Below are 20,903 nucleotides of genomic sequence, written 5' to 3' on the forward strand. Positions count from 1 at the left end.
GTGACGTGGGTTAGAAACTACATAAAAGATCATGATTCTGCTTATTTTTTCTTTGAAAAATATCAGCATGCCTCCCATGGCAAGGACTGTCACCCTTTCAGTAGCTTGACATGCTTGGTTCCTTTAGGAAAGCATCAAAACCGGATTTTATGTGTTCCTGGGTTGCTGCCTGACTTAGCCAGCATTGTAGAAGACTTCTCTGGTGGGGTTATAGGATGTAGACAACCAGTAGCAAGTCCTGCTCAAGGGCCCCAGCTGCCGCATTTTTCTTTAAATACAGTAAGAAGAAACAATTGTCCTTTACCCAACATATCAGAGTATCACACAGTTTTGTGGCTAATACAGGAACTTGCCTTGGCGTACAGCATGTCTTTTGGGAAATCTAATGTAATTCTTCACAAGTCTTTCAGGATGGTTTGGAAGACAGATTAGTTCAGTTTACTTCTTACAAAGCTTCCCATCAGCTCAGCCTCTCTGTGTTACGCTGGTTGGGCACCCCTGGTGCAGCCCCCCTAAGGACAGCGTCCGAAATGCAAACAGCTTCTCCTGGGCTGTTCAGCTGCAGTCTGTCAGTGCAGTTTGAACTGCAATTTATCCTGTCTTAAAGCAGGGAATGAAAACTGGCCGCTGAGATGTAATGTAAAATTGTCTATCTTCTCTTCACCATAACTACACAGAGACACTCAGCCCAGTAATTCAGGTAGGGAAGTCCAGCTTGCGCATATCTAAAGGTGGTTGTGATGAGTGCCCCACCGGGAGTGACGATCACCTGAGACTCAGAGCATCGCTAAGACATAAAATAGAACCAGATCAAGCTCTTAAAAATGGTTGATATGAAAGGGTAGAAAGGGAATGCCATATCTGTAGCTCACACACTTTTTCCCCATAGTAGAAGTAACAAAGCGTTCACTATTTTAATGAGGAGCTGTATTCCCAAAGTACGTAAATATGGGATAAGTTCCAGATTGTATAATTGCCGCTGCTTTTCTAATTGGCGTGTCCAGAGGTCGGCAGCAGAAGGTGGCATATACATCACTCCATGTATTAACTTATTAATGATGTCTCTGGGTGGCCTGACCAGAGACTGACTCATCATCAAATCCATTTTCTGATGACAGCCAGACAAATCAAAACAAGTCACGCAGATTATAATTCAAGTCTGAGAACAGACTATTGAGCTTTATGGTCATCTAATTAAACACAGCAGGGCTACCATCATCTTAATTAAAAGAAACTTTCTCATTGTATTCAATAAAAAACAAATGACACAAGCAAATAAATAAGAGGTTCTGTAACATGAATCGCAGTGGTCTCATGACTTGTCAGAAAAGTTTGTTGTTCCTGCAGCCTTCGATACATGCATCTCAGCAAGGATCTGTGAGAGATCAAGCCTAGAAAAATGAAATCAGATCAAAATTTCACCAGCAAACCCCAGCCCTGCATTTTGCTTCATTTTCGTGCCTCTGATTTCAGAGCAAGGAGCAGGTTACACCCCCACTATGAGGAATGCGTTTGGGTGCATTACTAAGGCACAGCTGGGGGTATTGCAACCCAAACTGTGGCAGCTACAGCAATTACCAAGGGCTGTTCGCAATTAATATCAAGCTCTTATCTCAGCTGATTGGTGCTAGAAAGGATGTAATTGTGGCCACCCATCTCCATAAGGTGCTGGGGATCTATGGCCAGTATTGCTGATGGGCTATAAAAGGCAGCAGCGTCAGGCTCTGCTTGATCTGCTGCATTTTGGTAGCTGTAACTTGATTTTTGTTGGAGCTGTTTCTGTCCTGATGCACTCTGCATGGGCTTGGCTTTGGGGAGAAAATCTGTTGCATGCAGACAGAAACCTGCAGCAAAAAAAGGTAAATGTTCTGTATGGGGCGTGTAACATGGGACTGGCTTTTTGGAGGTGGTGGATTCAGGACAAGTCACAGACTGAGTCCTGCAAAGGAAAACACATCTATTTAAATCTGGGTGGTAAATATGAAAGTCCCAGCATGAAAAACCTCTAAGAGCATTAAAAATACTAACTACCCCCAAGAATTTGGATCTGGTACTTCAGGCTCATTTCAATGTGACTGGGTTGTGGGTTATTTTGATATCATTAGTAAACTGATAGAAGCGCAAACTAAGTCAAAAGCTGTGTCTGCACTTCAATTGTGTAAAATGCACCTGCATGGTGCGCATGTGTTCTGAAACTTAGAAATACACGCTTGACCCGGCATCAGACAATATTGCTCTGGAAGGCAGCCTGCTATATATAACCCAGCCAAAACATAGCTGAATTCACTCTTTTATAGCCTGCATTCAGCAATTTGCCTTTACAAATTGCTGATGGCAAAGCTGTCTTTATTGGTTGGTTGAGGCTTCAGATTCCGAGTATGAATTGCATTGTTAGTAAACGTTCTTTGTATAAACAGCCTTTTCCATTTTTTCTAAAAGATGTGGCAGATTGTTAATGGTTTTAAAGTTCCTTTGTGTCTTCTTGTCATACATGCACAAAGAAGGTGCTTCTAGAAAACAAATAAGAATTAGAGGTAGGTATATGCAGTCTACAGCGGAGCTGGGTCATTGCTTACTGTAAAAATCTCAGTTAAAGCTGCAGAATTATCTAGGTTTAGTCTAATAAAATGTCTGAAATGTTTCCCTTCCAACAACTGCTGCCTTAAATGCAAGAAGGGACCCTGTGGATTAAAAGAATAAGTTACTGGCTAATTCTTTAATCCAAGTGCATTAATTATAACCATGAGACAGAATGAGAGAATGATCCCAGTGAACCAAAAGGGAAAGAGAAATATGCATGTGTTAGTCTACAGGGGCAGCGTTTGTTGATGACAGTAATAATGACCAATTTGCATTACTAATTTCTCGGTTGTTTGTAGGGACGTCTAAATTCCCTCCTCTCAGAGTCTGATCTTTCTCAACAGCTTTTGCTCCTGTTTGAGTGAAATGATAACTGAATAGGAAACATCTGGAGTTTTATTTCCGTACATTTAGTTTAAATTCTGTCACATTTGGGGTCTCTCAGCCATGGCTGTCCGATCCATTGTACAAACACGTGTGGATCTCCAGGTGCTTGCGCACGTCTGCTCAGGAGATGCGAGGCTGTGCTGTACCCCAGTATTTCTGCAACTGCAAACTCAGTCTGAGTGTAGCCTTGGAAATACAACTCTTGAACTTGTCTTGAAAAAGCTACAGGTTAAGCAGCTCTCACAAACTGCCTGAGACCTATGCCAAAAATGGGAAAATAATCACATTCTTGCAAGTGACAGTGGCATAAATTTTGAGGTCGAAGCCGTTTCTAAAAAGCTCCACCTCTACTTGGGGAAACATTGAGGAACCATGCCCAGAATCTCAGGTCTGATGCATAGCAGGGTAACCAGGTACAGCAGTTGTGCTTTTGTGTGAGTTGTGGATGGATGTGGGTGTACACCAGGCTGCCACCCCCTGGCACTATGGAAGAAGTCTCCAGCACCAAATAGTCCCTTTGACTCTGTTCCCAAACTGCTACCAACACATACCGTGGTTGCAAAAACACCAAATCAGGCATGGTGCATATTAAAACCCATATTTAAAAGGATCTTACTATGGTAAATCAGCATTTTCACAGTATTGTAATGTCACTCTGCTTCTCTTGAGTACCTATTATTAATGACATGTAATCATTAACGGTATAAGTAACAGCTTTCTTAATGACAGGGGAAAGGGAAGTATTCAAAATGTGTTCAGTGTGGCCAGGTGACACTCCCACCTGATTTTTTCATTTTTGAAGGCAGCAGCAATATTGAATAATCTATTCGGCTTTTTTCCCATCAGCAGAATGATGCTGATGAATTTGTCAGATACAGAAGACTCCACTGATGTCTCCACTTGCCATGTTGTCATTAAACTTCTCATGAATAGATGCTGCATTTCTATCAGCATTGTGCATCTTGATGTCTTATTTTCTCACCTTCTTGGTTTTTTCTCTTTTTCTGGAAGATAAAGACCAAAGGAGGTTGGAGAGAATCAGAAGCTTTTGTTTTCAAAGTTCTCCATAGGGCATCAGCTGGCTTTAAAGCAAAATGTATGGCAGATGCTCTATTCTGGTCTCAGCAGATCTTCCATGCTCAAACAGGTTAATTGAGAGTTTTGATGGTTCCTTTTCTATTATGTTTATAATATATAAAAATTGTTGCAACTGAAAGTTTCCTCCTTGTAAGAATTTTCCCTCTATGACCACCCACTGTGTAGCTGGTTTGGCTCTGTTGTTGAAACCAGTTGTGAACAACAGTTTGTGAATGTAATTACTCATGAAGACTGATTTCTATTTCAATAGGAAAAAAGGACTTTTATTTGGATGGGGAAAAAAAAATCTGAAAGATATCAACTGGTGGTTGAAAAATACATACAGAGGCAGTGGGAGATGGGTCTATAAAAATATATATCTAAGCAGTAAGAATCAGTATATTATCAACAATCCCATTTTCAGAGCTTGTGGAAACCACAAAATATGTTCTGCAGGTGTGCAATCACTGGTGTGGGTTTGAAATTAAAGGTGGAAAGGACTGAAAAAATCAAGCCCTTTTCTTTGATGCTATCTGGGAACAATGTACATTTAGTATTTAAAAAACTTGTATTAGACCTGTATAATGAAGGCTGAAGCTGCCACTGGAGCTCAGTACTTGCAAACACATTGCTATAAGCCTGAAAAGTTGTGTTGATTTCCAGCAGTTTGTACCAGCTTTCATTTCACTTTTTTTTCATTAAAGATATCAATTTTCCTCCTATTCAACAAGACTGTAAGAGCTGGGAGTGGTGGAAGAGCATCAGGGAGCCGTTCGATTTCCCCTTTGGGGACTATGGCTGCAATCCTGGTGCTGCCCTGCCCGTCAAGGGCAGTGTCACCAGTGCCACTGTGCCGGGGTACACGTGACAGCACATCCAGGCGTGTGGCAGCCCCATTCCCTCACGTCCCAGCCAGAGAATGCAGCCACCATGGTTCAGGCAGTCATGTTTTTCACAGTGGTGGATGCACTTTTAAGTAATGACTATAAAGAAGATCATAAAGTATAATATTTCACTCAATGTGATGCAAAGAGGACACTTATTTTTTGTTGCTCCTCAAGCTTTCCTTCTTTTTTTCTCCCAGGAGATAAGCCTGGGGCAGTGAGTACAAGAAAAATGCCACATTTGAGCCCAGAACACCATTTGCTTGAGTCTGTCCCCATGGCAAAGCCTCTGGCGGGTTCACAGGAGGGGGCTGATATCACCAGTTGCCTCACGAATGTCAAGAGTAATTTGTTGGGCTTGTATCTGAGCAGACTGTATCATCTTTTCCAGCCTGGGAAAAATTATCCTCTCCCTCAATACCCGTGTCTTGGAGGGAACTGGGAGATGGAAATGTATCTCAGTAGAAACAGATGCTTGAGCATTGTGTGTGCCCCCTTGCCACACACATGTATTGCATCTGCACCACAACAAGTAACTAGGTAATGCATTGAGCTGATGTTTATAACTTAATTGCAGGTTGTTTGGGGTTTTTTTTCCCCCCTTAAAAAAATAAAAAAGCTTGCTGGTTTGTTTGTTTGTTTTCCACTCTTCTCATCCTCAGGCAAAGGAGCTGATTAGCAAACCCCAACCTCTTTACATTGTGGTTCAGTGCTGTCAATTATGAGAAATAAGAAAAGGCCTCAACAGTCCCAGGGCAGAGCCTGCGGGCAAAAGGAAAGTTCTGGAAGTTAAAGGTCTGTTGGGCAGACATTATTTAAATAAGGAGACTGCATGGCCCTGGCGACTGCAGGCTGAAAGGACCAACAGGGCTCTGCTGCCTTTTGAGCACAATAAAACAGGAGGCAAATACTAACCTGGAACACATTAGGAACTGAGGGGTCTTTGCTCTCTCTGCTCTTTCAGCTACCAATTTTATTCTCAATCTCGCAAGCAGAGTCTAAAACAAGCCTACAGCAGAGTTTGTCCTCGTTTTTCTTGGTTTAATGGTGAAGAGCTTCTTTTAGCTGAGGGAATGCATCTGCCTGGGTAAGACTTCTAGAAAATGAAAATGTGAGCAGGTGTTGAGGAAAAACGTAGGGAAAGCAAGTTCTGTATTGGCTCGGTGCCTGGGGGACCGTGTGTCCCCCTCCTCAGGTGCTCGATGGGATAGGATGAGGAGGGGAGGTCCTGGAGCACAGCTTGCCCTGGGTTCCCACTACTGCTGGCAGCTGCTCGAAGGGCACTGCTGATTCTACAGCTGCCTTTCTAGGCAGAAAAAATGACTGTACAAAGGCATAACTGACTGTTCACTCCCCATGCCTGCCTCCTTGCTTTTTGGCAGCCTGGTCCATGTATAGCTGAGGTCTTTGGGGCAGTAATGTGGTTGTATTCTCACCTTATTTAAAGCTACTTTCTATTGTCATTGCAATGTAAAGGTCCTTGTGTGCACCTTGCAGACAGGAGTGGACTTGGAGCCTTAGAGGCAAATAGGCAAGATCTCCAAACTCCCATAGAGGAAAATACAGTGTCTTTTGGTTTTGTATCCACAGAAAGGGGAAAGCTATATGTGGTCTCTAATAGTATTTAAAGGCTCTAAAATCAGGGACACAAGAGCAATGCACAAAACTGCCATCCAGTCTTAACCCACACTGCAGCTGTTTCTGTGGAAAACAGTCAGGAGATCCTATGTTTGTAAGAGATTTTTAAGTCCTGAGTATAGTGGATTCGTGTACATCTTGGTGCAAGATAGCACAGCTGAGTATCCAAACCGGCGTTTTCACACCACAGACTCAGTTTTGTCAGGCTGAAAAATAACTTGGCTTGTTTTCACCCAGGACTCACTCAGTTCCTAATACTTAGTTTTATTAGACTGAGAAATAAATTCATATGAGAAGCGGTAGGACTGGCTTAAAAGCAGAAATGTCAGTCATCTGACCTGGTCCCCCTGAGAAAATGATGCAGGAAATCATGTAGTGTTGGGAAGAAATGGAAAAAGTGGCTTAAAAAATTTTAACATGTTCATTTTGTATAGAGCCAATGTCAAAAATCAGAGGCTCTGTGGTGCTGTAAGACCTTAAAATGGAGTGATCATAATTTTGTTTGCCATTAGTGGCCATCTGTCTCAGATCTTGCTGTACCCGGACTGGGCTGGCTTGTGGGGCAGACTGGATTTGCAGGGAACAAGGTCGTGTTTCTTGCCATTTCAAACACTTACTGGCACATGGGTTTTCAACAGCATTTAAGAGATCAACTTGCCAAAACCTGTGGAAAACCCATCAGTAAAGAGGACCTTTTGACCCTCTATGAAATGCCCGGTACCAGCAAGCGTCCCTCAGTTCCTGGCAGGTTCCAGGAGGACGAAACCCCTCCTGTGTCCCAGCCAGCTCCAACCCCCCTGCTCACGGAGCTTTGCATGGGAAGTGCTGGCTGGCACCAGAACAGATCTCCTTGGCAGAGCAAACTTCACCTGGACCACTATGAGTCAGGGACATCCACAGCAAAGCTGATGCCAGCCCAGCTGTCCCAGGAGCCCAGCAGCATGGTGTCAATGTAAACTAATTTCTCCAGCTATGCTGTGTGCAGGTGTAGCAGAGCTCTCTCCCTGGTGACTTTCTTTCTCAGATATCCTCTGATCTCTCAGCATCACTTTTTGTTCATGATGAGTCATTTGGGAGGTATTTTTGTTCTTTGACATTTGCATTTTCTGTAACTGGTTCTTTTTTATGTTGGGATATTTTTCTGCTCAGCAAGCACGTCCAATCTTATTCACCCTGCGATGAGTAAAGACAGTTTACAAAATATCTACACAGTAGCTGCTATTAGGACCCATGTTGCATGCCAAGGATTTAGCCCTGTTTAAATGCAAAGACAGCCATCTAAAAGAGCTCAGCCTCACCGCGCAGTTAATTGAAGAGCTTATTTGGTGAAGTAGAGAGACAGCTCTGTACTGCAGTTTCTATGAATGTTTATGTAAAGCTACAGGGTGCAGGGGATTTGCCTTGTGTTCTAGTCCCTTTCCATTCGTGTCATACGGTTACACCAGGTTGGCAGCAATGCTGAATTTGGTTGTGCATACATTGCCTCCTATATTGAAGCAAGAAAGTTTTGTCACCCCCAATATTAATATCATTAGCAAACTGGCATCCTGGAGCAGGCGTTCCACTTTGGTGTGCATTAGTCGATGCTAACATAGACGTGTGCTTTCCAAGCAGTGGCTCAGCTGATGACTTGAGGATGTTTCAAAGTGCTCAGAGTCACTACTTGAACTGTGTTTTGCAGGAGAACAAAGGAGTTAGAAACCCAACGGCCTTCCTGAACTATCCATCCACTCAGAGATGTACACAGCTCCAAATAGAGTTTCCAAGGCAGAAGGAGCCACTTGAGCAGAGAAGGAAAACAGTTTTCTCTAGATGAGTGGATGGTGCTTCCAGCTGGTACTTTCAACATTTATTGGTCTTTGTATTTTTCCAGAAGTTTGTGGTGCAGAATTTGCTTCAATTGCTTTCTGGAGTAACTCTGGATTTCTACTCATATTACAAATAGATGAGTTTGCCCTATAAGTCAGTGACAGAAGAAAAAACTTGATTTCAGATCTTCCTAGCTCCAAAATAGCACTTAAAATTGGATTTCAGTTCCCACAAGAGAAACATAGATTCAGTCAATTAATAAAAAACAGATCAATTTTTATATTGGCTCTGGTTTCTCTGAAAATAGTTTGACAACAAATATGTTTTATTTGTCCAAACCAGAAATCACCCGAAGCTCCTGGATTTTCCAGGTTTGCTTTGATGTTCTTAATGGTGATTTATCATGAGGTTTTTTTTCCTCTTTTCTCCTCTGTCCTTGGATATTTTATTTCCACTCCTTGATGAATCCTAGAAATACAGAGGAGAGACTACAGCAATGCAAATAATTGGAGAAGTGTCAGGGTTGGTAAAATATAGTTAGGAGAAGCCAGATACATTGTGTGTCCCTGAGAATATTATTTGCATTTTGTTCTTTGCAAGGAGGGCAATCTTTTTTTCTGTGACACTCCTATATAAACCTAACATAGAAGAATAATTTTCTCCATTTCTTAGCCATTTTTCCAACCAATTTAATCTCTGTTCTTCAGCTAGCCAAGTGAAATTTCTTCCTAAACAATATTGATGCCTGAAAAAGTATTGGTTTCATTACTTTTTATAATGGAATTACATACTGCCTTTTGTGCATTGAAAGTCAGACTACAAATTAAGCAGAAAGAACATTTGACATTCACACAGGTGTTTTGATTCTGCTAAAGCGTTCAGATCTTTAAAATGCATTTATTTATTCATTGGTCCTAACACTTCACTGCGATTTGGGAAAAAATATTATCATAAATCTCTGGTACAGGCTTGTACTTTTACAGAATGACTCTCATTATTTTCAAGAAGTAATTCCATACTCTGGCGATGGAGTTTGTCTTCATTTGATTCTCTTTAAATGGCTTTATGCCTGCCCTGCAGATACCACGGGAGTGAGCATTAGTTCTAAGACAGAGAGATTAAGCAGTCCTCTTATTATTTCAAGAGCTTAAACCTTTTTCAGATAAGTTTATTTTGGCCTTGATCTTCCTTGTTTACAGCCCCAATCATAAATATTTTGCCCGTGATTCTGAAAGATTTCGGCAAGCATTGGCCCAAATCTCCTGTTTCTGAAGAGGAGATGTGTGAGTGTTGCCTCTCACCCAGCACTGTTCAGCAAGCTTTGCTTTTTGCAAAGAAACATTTTCTATATGTCCTACAAGAAAATGAACACCATCTCATCACTAGAAAGGATCCCCTAAAATGGATCAGTATATTAATGTAGGAAACATTTATAATCCACCATATTTACAGAGCCTTTTTAGCTTGCTGACTTACCTACTTAATGGCATTTTAATTCGAAACATCTTTGGTAATATTGTGTTCTCCAGCAACAGATAAAGGTCTGATTGTGACTTATGGTTGACTTGCTCTTCCCCAGCTGAGCAAGGCAATGGGCAGCTCAGAGAGGTGTATTATGGAAAGCTGAAAGTAGAGATGAAGCAGCATCACCCATGCTCCCTTCTTTATAACATAAACCGTTTCAATCACATGGAGTCTGGCCCAGTTTATTTTACCCAGATACTGATGTCTCATAGAGAAGTCATGGTGGCAAATCTTAGTGAAAGAGAAAGTGTTAAGTGAAATCATCTGGATGGGACCTGTGACTCACTAGTGGGATTCAAAGAGATTTTGCGAAGGAGAAGAGGAAAAACCCCGGAATAAAAGTTATCCTTTAGTAACTGTGCCATTGCAAGATTATTGAAATGTAATAATGTTAATTAATATAAATAAGCATTGATTAAAATTTGAAAATCTCTACCTGATGTGCAATTAACACAAATTGCGCAAGCAATTATATGGGGAGTCAAATTATGTAGCAATTTGAAAGCTATTTACCCACATGCTAGACTTCTCTCTGAATAATTAAGCCAAATTATTGTGGACTGTTTCATTTATATTAACTTAATATTTGCTTGCTAATCTAGTAAGAAGTACAGTTGAGGTACCTCCAGCCCTAAATGAATGAAGGTTAATGCTAAGGTGATGTTCTTCGTATCTCTAGGTTTCAGAGCCTTGGTGCAGCTTGTGTGTAACTGTGGCGGAGTCACATCGGCAGAGAGTTCTGGAATAAGACTTCATTTACCCTGTGAGTTATTGGTTCTTTGCTTTTATTATGACATTTTTACCGCTTTTTCTGTCTCTTCTGTTAGTCTTTCTTGCTCAGGGTTTGATCTTTGCTCAGGTTTTCAGTCTCGGTTTGCACATCACCTAACGCTGTGTGCCAAGAGCAGAGCGCTGAAGTCAATAGGATGCTTGTATATCTGGGGGGGCCTCACCTCCAGCTGAAGTGCCATAAATCAAAGTCACAGCATGTGAAATTAAGTGTGAGCAGATACCTTTGCCAGCCCTAGACTGTAGCATCTGTAAATTCACAGCGTTTCACTCTGCCTGTATGCAGTGTGTATGTGACGGGACATCAGCCCTTATGGGAACCAGGACCTTCTGGGTTTGGAGATAGTTTAATCAGCTCTGTGCAAGACAAGCCCCACAGTGGCACAGGCTGTGGTGCAGAAAGCCCTGGGTTTGACTTTGGCTCTATCTTGAACATTGAACAGACGTTTAAATATCGCAGATTCCAAGCGAATAAACTTTGGTAAGCTTTATCTCCCCAGACCCCTGTGCTTGGGCAAGAGCTGCATTGCATTCCAGTACCTGCCAGGGACTTCAGGAATATCTTTAATATAAAAGGTAGCAAAGGGAAAAGCACATAAAGAAGAGCTGGTTGATTATAGACTTTTTTCTTTATTTCGCGCTCTCTGAAGCTCTTTTGTTATTCAGTGATTTGCACTGCACTTCTAACAGATGTAAAGCTGCAGACAAACATAATTAAAGGAATTATCTCATATCACAAAAGGTTCAATTTCCCACTGATATTTTGAGTCAATTTAGCTGTATGCTTTTTAAAAAACATTTTTAACATGAATCATTGAAGGAACATCCATCCCTGTCTCCTTTTAATGGGTGAGACAAGCTTCTCTTAAAGATGGGGAAAATATGCTTAGGATCTTGCTTCAGAGTGTGGGGCTTTCAGGCTGCTGTGTGGATCTCATCTTCTGTTCTGTGGATTTGGGAAGGCTTTGGGTATTCTCAAAGGTTTCACAAAATACGATCAGGAAAAGTATATGTGAATTCTACATAGCACTCTATGCCTGAGATATTTCTAAACAGGACCCTGCCTCATGGGAAAGTATCTGAAGTTCTGCAGTTTACTAGGTGGCTGAAAATCACCAGGGTTAGGTGATCTCTTCCAGTCCAGCCTTTCCATGGCTCCAGAATTCTCTGTATATTTGTTTTCAGTGGAAGCTACTTCCGCCACATTTGCCCAGAGACTTTTCTTTCAGAGATGCCATTAGCGCAGGTTCCTCTGATCTTTGAAATCACCTATAAAATGTATTAGCTCCCTGGTCCTAAATGTGAAATGGTTTTGCTATAGAGGAAAACTTTGTTGTATTTTTATTATGATAAAGGTGTAAAGTCTGTTTCAGTTTCTTGGGGGTTGCTCTATAAAATTCCCATGTCCAGACACCGTGCATTTATCCATCAAAGCTTTCCATTATAAATTTGCCATCAGATCACTATCATCTTTGTCTCCCTCCTAAATACAATGCACTATCATTACACAGAATGGTCATGGGACTATTTTGCTAAACAAATCTTCCTGCTGATTCCACTGCCTTCATTCTCCTCCCCTTGAGTTACACTGTGAAAACACGAGAATGCGACAGAGCCTGGGTGAAGAACCGCACATTGGTCATCCAGCATCAGCTTCACCATCCTTAAATAACACTTAGCTGATACGAAACACTTCTGAGCCGCAACCTTTCGTGTATTTCTCCAGGATAAGCTTCACTGCTGCGGTTTCACAGGTGTGAAGCCTGCCTCATAGAGGGGAGAGTCGCAGATGAGCCCGGGAGCAGCAGCAGAGACAAAATCCAGCCTTTGCTTTTCCAGCCCTGTGGCTCAGCATGTGAAGGGCAATTTGCTATAAAAATTGATGGCCCTGTATCTTACCCACCACAAAGAGCATATAAAACAGACCAAGAGAAGCTCATGAGCATCAGCAGTGATATGACTTTAGATTTATTAGAAATCTGTAATGTGAACCAATCTCTGACCATTTTTCCTTTAGTTCGAGAGATTTTTAAGTGAGCCCAGATGCAGCCTAAGGCATCCAGAGGCCTCATTCCCAGGGAGCCTACGCTCATCTTTGGGCCGTTTTGTGAGTCATTGGATGTCATTTGTCTGCCTTTTTGTTTTACATGCTGTATTTGAAGCATTCCCAGACAAAAATGGCTAAGTGCTCGCACTCTAAAGCTAAGTGGAAGAAGTCTCAGCCGTAATCCCACCTCCCAGCATTGAAGGGGGAAAAAGCAAATGAACGAAAAAAAACAACCACAAAGTACCCTCAGCCAAAGCCACTTTGCATAGACTCTTTTCATACCTCAGTGTTTGCAGTATCCAAGCTGATTTCTCGCTGCTCTGGAGGCCAATGAGCAGAACTCAGCTGTTCCCCACGTCAGCTCAGCCTGTGCTGCTGACAGAAGTGAGGAGCCTTCCATGGCCAATCGAGGGCACCTTCAAAGCAAAGTCAGTCAAGGATGTAATTCTGCAGTGAAGTGCAGGCTGGTGCCCTCTGTAACCCCCTCCCCATTTCTATTCTTGCACTATTTAAAAGCAAAACAGTGTAAAATATTGAAAGCATCCTTGTATGTCTTGTTGACTGCATTTGTTTCAGATGCAAGCCGAAGCTGAGTAAAGACTTGGATGAACAGCACTAAAATACCGCTATATTTAGGTCTCAGCATGTTAATGTTTCTATTTGTTGCACAGCCCTAAGGAATTCTTCAGATAGCTTTTATGGCATTTCTGTTGCCAAGGAAACGTCTTGTCATGTGCGTGCGTGTACCACAAGCCTGCACAGCCTCCATCTCCACTTGCAGACATAGAAATCGGTGTTGTGCTAAACAAGGCAAAGACACAACAAGGAAATACCCTTCCACGTCTATAGGTAAGCACAACGGGAGGAGCTGTGCTTATACCATCTCTCCTGTGACTCACGGCTGTCCCTTCAGACTTAGCCCACCTTCCTGCAGGTGCTTTGGGTTGACTGTGCTCCTTGCTTGCGGAAATGGGACGGTGTCTACATCACAGATCAGCTGAGTGAGAACTTTATTGTGCTCCCTGTCCTGTGGCAGCACAATCAGTGCCCCTCATTCAATTATCGTTTGCTTGATAGGCTTATTCACAGGGAGAGAGTTAAAAAAAATCCCAAACGGGTCAGGAACGAGAGGAGTTATTTTTCTCCCGTCCCTACAGGGTTTGCTATATTAGAAAGTCACAATTCCGCAAAGTGACAGTCATGGGAAGTGACAACTATTTGGAAGATTGAAGCATCTGTCTTACTTGGTCTGTGCCCCTTCGCGCCAGGAGAGAACTGACATGACATGATCAGAACAGAAGTCTGGACTAAATCTTTCACAGTCTGTTAGGGCAGGCAGAGATGGCTGTTGGAGGATTTTCTTTAGCTGGGTATGACACAGCTTTGGGAGCAGCGAGGGGGCAGGCGAACGAGGGAGAGGAAGAAAAGAAAATACTTGCATTTTTAAAAGCTTTTCCTCACAGTGGTTTCTGAGCAAATGTAGGTCAGCTATAGGATCCCTTTCGCACAGCATTAATAGGAATAGGTTTTTCTGGCGCTGCCTTTCCCTATCCTGGTTTAGAATCTGTGCAGTTCTTTTCTAAAAAGCCACCCAGCTGCTTTTAAACCATGTGAGAGGCTAATGGCTAACCAGGTTTGGGCAAACTGGTGACTGCCTACAACAGTTCAGCTATAACTCATTATTTCTTGCTGTATTTAGGTTTTGCACCTTCAGTTTTTCATCCTTTCTTCACTCTGTATCTCAGTCTTTTGGGCAATCGCAGGTCACACACACCCAGACTCCCATGGAAATTCATCACATTTCTTGTTCATCAGTGCTGTCCATAGCAAGTCTTGTGACTTCTTCTTAATTTCAGTGAGAATTTTTGTTTGGGGACAGGTTGTCACTGCACTTATCTCCCTAAAGAAGAGGTTGTTGAACAGCAGTTGAAGCTTTGGCCTCCTGAGAACTTATTAGAGGTCATAAGGCCCGTTTCCCAAACAAAAGGCATTGATGGTGTACAAAAGAAGCATCCAAGATGATCCATCCTTTATATGAACTGAAACAATTTATGCTTCCCTAGTTCAGCTTGAGGTGTCAGCTTGAGATGTTCCTTTTCACATCCAATAGCCATTTCTGTCTCCCTGTGTGTATTAAATGAATACAAATACAGGTGAAATCTAGAAGGTGTAGTAATGGTATAGTTGCCTTTTTACAGATAAGTAAATTCCGCCCTCCACTTTTAGATGCCAGTTTTGCCATCCACTTTTAGATATTGACTGCATTCTCTGAAATTAAGTTCTCATGGCTGTGGCAAAGCTGATACTAACGGAAAATGGAAACATGTTCAGAATGGCAGGGCTCTTTGACTCTGGATGAATTCTTACAGGAGCTGAAAGAGGGAGAACGTTGAATTAAAATTTGCATATATCTCCAAAAACATGAGGATTTTTATTTTTTTTTAAACCTGTGTTCTAATTATCTTTTCCATGCCGCTATAAACTAGGCAGCAGCATGCAACTGAGCCTCAGCAGAAGGTCGTTACAGTAGGACAAAGAAGCCTATCAGACCAAAGTACATTAAAATACTTTTCCTTCTACCCAGGCTTACATTGAAAATGAAGATTTCCAAACACTTTGTAAGAATCATAATTTGTAAGTAATATGAGTCCTATATTAGAAAGCATTAATTGAGCAAAAAGCAATCTGAACGCAATTCATATAAAGAAGCTGGGTTAAAAGAGGAGCTGAGCTAGAGAATTATGCAATAGCTGCTTAATACTATGATGATCAAGTTTAATTTTCCACTCCATAATCTCTTCTTTTACTGCCTAAATTAATTTAAAACTTTTCCACTGGCTCTGAAAACTCCACATGGACTTGATCAAGCCAACGCGCCTCTTCAGACTCTGTAAAAAATCCACAAGGTTCACCATCTCTGAATTCCCCTGTGCATTATTACATGGTTCTTGGGAAGATTGGTATTTGTTTCATAACTAACATCTTCTTTCAAGACATTGACAATGACAGTGCACGAGACTTACAGGGTCTCCATCCATTCTCCTATCTATCAGCCATTCTAACGACATTTGGGTGGGATTCACCAAGAAACGAGTGAGCTGAAAACTGTTGAGTAGTGAGGGCGGTGTGGTGAGCATCTGTGCAACCGGACCCTTTCCCCTCCCTGGAATTGAAATGCCTTATTCAGCATCAATTGAGGGGCGTAGGACTTGGACCCTTTTGGGATTCTCAGCCTAGAAGATTTGTTTGCACATAACATGCTTCTGGCTTTTCTTCCAACACCACAAGTTGGCCCCTCTCTTCTCAAATATATCTTAGAGGAGGACATGTGGGAGAACCTCAACACTGCAACTTCTTACATGCAGCTAAAAGGGCAATAGTTCTTACGCCTCCAGCTAGAAAACCTCAAAGCACTATATAGAGCCCTTTCTCTTGAAGCTGATTTTTAGTTCAGAAAAGAATTCAGGAGGCACGGGGACAAGTCTGACCCGTGCAGGGGCCCAAATCTGATCCAACAACATAGTGTATTGCCAAGACAGTACAGATAAGAGGTTCCTATCTCTGTTTCAAGAACACCTTGTGCGTTTTGTGTGACTGAATACAACAAGGGAATGTGAACCAGCAGTTCTTACCAATCTGTACCCTGAATGGCATTTGCTTTTTGGTTTAGTCTGCAATGTCTCAGTGCTGTAACACAGACACAAACTGTGCCACATTCCTATACAAACCAGGTTCAATGTGCATCAGACACTGCAAGGGGGGAAGATAGAAAAAAATGTGTATTTAAGAGAGAGAGTTTTTTTCAAATGCACTTCTGTGGTGGTAACAACAGAATCACTATTACCCAAGGGGAATTTGCCATTATAACCATGGCCAGTACGGTCACTGGCAAAGCTATTGCGAACTCTGTGCTATTAATTTCGGCAACGGCAGCAAAGTCGCTTCCCCAACCACTGACCTAGAACATCTTGTAGAAAATTATAGTAGTACTACAGGAGAGCAGAAGTGGGATATGGGAACTGAAGAAGCACTTCTCTAATCAGATGTTCTTATTTATTTCTCACAGTGGGGAGGCAAAGTATCTTTTAAACAGAACCACCTAAGATTGATAGCATAAAAGACACCTGAGCAAAAATCAGAAAATAGGAAACAAAATCTAAATTGGTGAAGGTGTTTCATTTGAAGCCAGATCATGTTCTGGACAGGACTTTTCATCTAAATAACCAGACAATATACAATGTCAATAGGTTTAGAGCTGCAAAGTCCTTTTCTGAGAAAGAGAGTAAATCAGAGGTGCATATTTTGGCATGTGGCTTGGTATGTAGCTTTCTGAGTAAAACTAGCCACTTATTTTTGATATAACTATTCTGCTGTGAAGACATCCATTATCACAAAGAAATAGGAGACAGTTCTTAAACTGCTTTCCAACCCCTTTCTTCCAGCCACAACCATGTTGAAAGGTGAAACTTCACGGTGTCACTGCGAAGAACATTGTAGGTTGTCTTTACGAAGAGCACAATAGGGGAACATCATAGAAGTAAGTGGCAATAATTATACATTTCCTTTTTTGTCTTTCAAAGGTCACAGTTAAAGACATAGAAAGAACGTTTTCTTGGTGTCACAAAAAGAAGAGGAATAACTTCTGAGCCTTGAGAGAAGTCATACTGTTTCTGTCTCCATACAAGACTATATGCATTCAGGAGCATTAATAATTATAAAAAAGAAATGGAATATTTCAGTAGCTATTATATTCTATTTAGTGATTAAAATATATACATACATAAATACATAACATGACATTATGCCTAGATGTTCTTTGGATGGTATTAATATGACATGTAGCAATCTAAAATTTAGCATTTAGTATTTATTAATCTATTATAAATGTACATATAAGGTTTAGCTAGCAATGTAAAATCATCTCATGTCCAAGAAGAGCTGCCTATGATGTGGGACGGTGAAATACCGGAGAGCTATAACCAGCAATCCTGGCTGGTATGTGTAGGGATTTTCCTTTACCTGTTCATTTTGATACAGGAAAACATAAAAATTAAACTGTTTAGTCCCGGGACTATAAACAGTACAGACTGTAGCTTCCAGACTAAAACTGCTTTTACTTCTACGTGAAGTAGATTACAGCAGAAGTGGCAAAATAGATACTGTGCTGAAGACATAAAGCAGTTATTTAATCTCCCTCTTCCCATTCACCTTTTAATTTTGAGTTTCTAGCATTGATCTCTGACTTGCAGACAGACAGGATGAACATCCCTGACTCTTGTTTCATTGTGCTACAAACAGAAGGCAGTTTAATCTAGAGAAGATCCCTATGTCATGCTAAGTAAACTCAAATGTTAATTATTATAAAAAAAAAATGGAATATTTCAGTAGCTATTATATTCTATATGGTGATTAAAATACATACATACATAAATACATAGCATGACATTATGCTTAGCTGTTCTTTGGATGGTATTAATATGACATGTAGCAATTTGAAATTTAGCACAGTTTTAAAAATTAAAATCCTGTTCAATAAGCCGTTAAAGAAAATGTGAATATATGATATAAGTTTTCAAAATTTTCTGACACAAGAGATATCAAAATGACATTTCAACATCTAGTTTCTATTATGAGTTGCTATTAAAACCTATGATTTCAACAAAAAAAAAAAATCCAGCGAAGAAAGGATTTTTTTGAGTTATTTCAAATGCACATTTTGAGGATGTTGGGGTTTTATTCCAAGCTTTTTTAATAACAGTCGTATGTCTGAAGCTGAAATCTTGTTTGTACAGAAGTCACAAATGTGTAGACTCGATGATAGCAACAATATATTAAAGGCAAGAGACAATGCCATTGCAGGAATCAGGGGAGGTCCAAGGTTTTTGTTTGCATCCTGGATTTTTGTTCACACTTTTATAAAATGCTTACGGATCTATCCCCAGAAGGTACAAATTTCTAACAAATGAAAGAATACGAGGTGTTTGAACTTGGGATTTTGGTCAACAATGTCAACAATGCCATTGCTTGTTCTTTGTACTGGCAACTGGGCTACTAGTTGGAAATGGAGTTCTATACGGAAGGGTGACTGTTGTTCCCTGGAGACAAATGGCATGGGCTTGACAGTTTATTATACTTACACTGGGAGAACTTAACTCATCTTCTAGACAAATTCTTCTAAGATAATTATAAAAATAATTATATAATTCCATAAAACATCATTAGTGTTGTATGTATGACATGGTACGAGTTTATTTTTGCATGTCACAAATATAGATCTAGAAGAAATGTATTTGTTTACTAGCATTTTGACATGGATTGACTCAAGGTCAGAGAGGTTTGACAGCAACTGAGATTTAAACTGCTACCAGGAGCAGCTTAAAGAAGCTAAAATCAAACAGTTCTCAAGGTCAGCACTAACAAACTCTAGGCAATCCTTGTGAAATTAAGCAAAGGAGAGCAAGAAAATTAAGCTTTCCCTCAGAGGAACGTCTGAAGCCTTTGGGTAGCTCCAGAGGAGATTTTCTTTCGAGCGCACTGATATTGTCTTTGTTTCTTCATCAAATTGTGTCTGCTACTGATACTGTCAAGTTTTCCTCCCATTCACTCCGCCAGGGGTTGCCAAATTCATTCATTTGTGGTGGGCTTTGATGTAGATGAAAGTCTGCAATGGTCTTCACATGGTGTTCAGTGTAGACATACAAGTGTTGATGTTGAGTTGGTAACTACAGTTTTAATAATAATTGTACTTTGTAAGTTGATCTAATGGCTTCAAGAATTGTCTTTGCTCCTTAGTCTCTTGATAAAGTTTTCCAGTGCAAAGCTATGGAATAAGGACGGTTTAGAGTTCTATCATAAGGAAGGATTATTCTTACTTTCCAGTTTAAAGAGGGCTTCAGACTTTTTCCACCTGCAGTGCCTGACATACCTAAAACATACCAATGATCGTACAGCTCATATTTTTTGTTGAGGTGCTTACACTGTCAGGTGTTCGCTAAAGCAGGAGTCTGTAGTTTTTATAGACATCAAATTTCATTTCAAGATCCCTTTGCTACAAGAGTACTACTCTCCCAGTGGGTCGTATCCTCTTCCTTTATGGGTAGAAGTGGGGTCCAAGAGAAATGTCTATTACACCCCACTTGCCAGCTCTGTTTTGCTGAAAGCTGAGGTCCCAGCCCAACCACCTTAGCTCAGAGCATTCTTCTGCATGGCGTAACAGTAGCACACAGGCCACGCTGGGTACTCATTGAGTGGCAGGTAATTCAGGTAGAAAACAGCATTTTTGTCAAGCTTGTCCACATAAGTCTTTTCAGTTTCCGCTGTGTTTAACCTCTCAAGAGGATAGATACTGCTGTTATCTGTCACATAGCCAGACACCAGCTCTGATATTGTCAGAACATAGTCATCATCGACTAAGAGGTGACAGTGGTCAAGATGACATCAAAGCAGGGAGAAAAATACTATTCCGCATATTTTTTAGCATTCATCCCTATGAAATTATGTGTCTACCTAGAAATACGCAGAGCTCATTGTGGATTTTGAAGCTCTGCGACTTCTGAATGAGAAGTTTTTATCTTCTCAGAAGACAGGGAGTATGTGGGTTGTGTATGTGTGAGGGCAGAAGAGACTGGGCAACTGGTTGTGGGTGGCTGTAATTCTGCAGTCTTGTATGGCTCAAAACTCTGTCCTGATGAAACTTCTTCTTTTAAATTGATATTATTGTATATTCCAGGATCAGGCAGTGCCTGTAAGAAGATGATGAAGTGGGTAGGCAAATTCCTACACTTCTGTGAATGGTGCGTCTAAGTTTATCTTTTAAGTGTGGTGGTTTGCTGCCTCTGATGACTGACATACACACTGTATTGCCCCTTTCTGGTTCATTCTTACTTATTTATTGCTTTCTGTTGTTTAAAGGAAACTGAAAGAAGTTAAAAGTAGGGATCTACCAAAACACCTGCAGCATTTCAGAAGAAAACTCAGTGATCAGTTCTAGAGGAGCGAATGAAGCAGGCAGCAGTAAGTACTTATTGCCCTTCACTACACATAATGCAATGCAGCTTGAATTAATCAGAGTCTACCAGGAAATGTACTTTATATGTTGTGTTCTTTAACTCAGCATTTGCTCTTGACAGCAGGAATGATGAGTGAGATGTGCTTGTTGGGACTTATAG

At 41.0% G+C, this 20,903-nt stretch overlaps 1 long non-coding RNA gene across 2 annotated transcripts in view; it reads left to right on the forward strand.

The window, feature by feature from the left end:
- Window positions 1-20,903, forward strand: part of LOC139829099 (uncharacterized) — a 71,388-nt gene that overhangs the window by 27,144 nt on the left and 23,341 nt on the right. For both annotated transcript variants that reach the window (XR_011741355.1, XR_011741356.1), the window contains exons 2-4: window positions 10,579-10,662; window positions 17,178-17,272; window positions 20,647-20,748. This is a non-coding gene — a long non-coding RNA (uncharacterized lncRNA). The remainder of the gene's footprint in view (window positions 1-10,578; window positions 10,663-17,177; window positions 17,273-20,646; window positions 20,749-20,903) is intronic.

This window comes from Patagioenas fasciata, chromosome 14 (genome assembly GCF_037038585.1).
Source record: "Patagioenas fasciata isolate bPatFas1 chromosome 14, bPatFas1.hap1, whole genome shotgun sequence".
Classification (NCBI taxonomy): Eukaryota; Metazoa; Chordata; class Aves; order Columbiformes; family Columbidae; genus Patagioenas; species Patagioenas fasciata.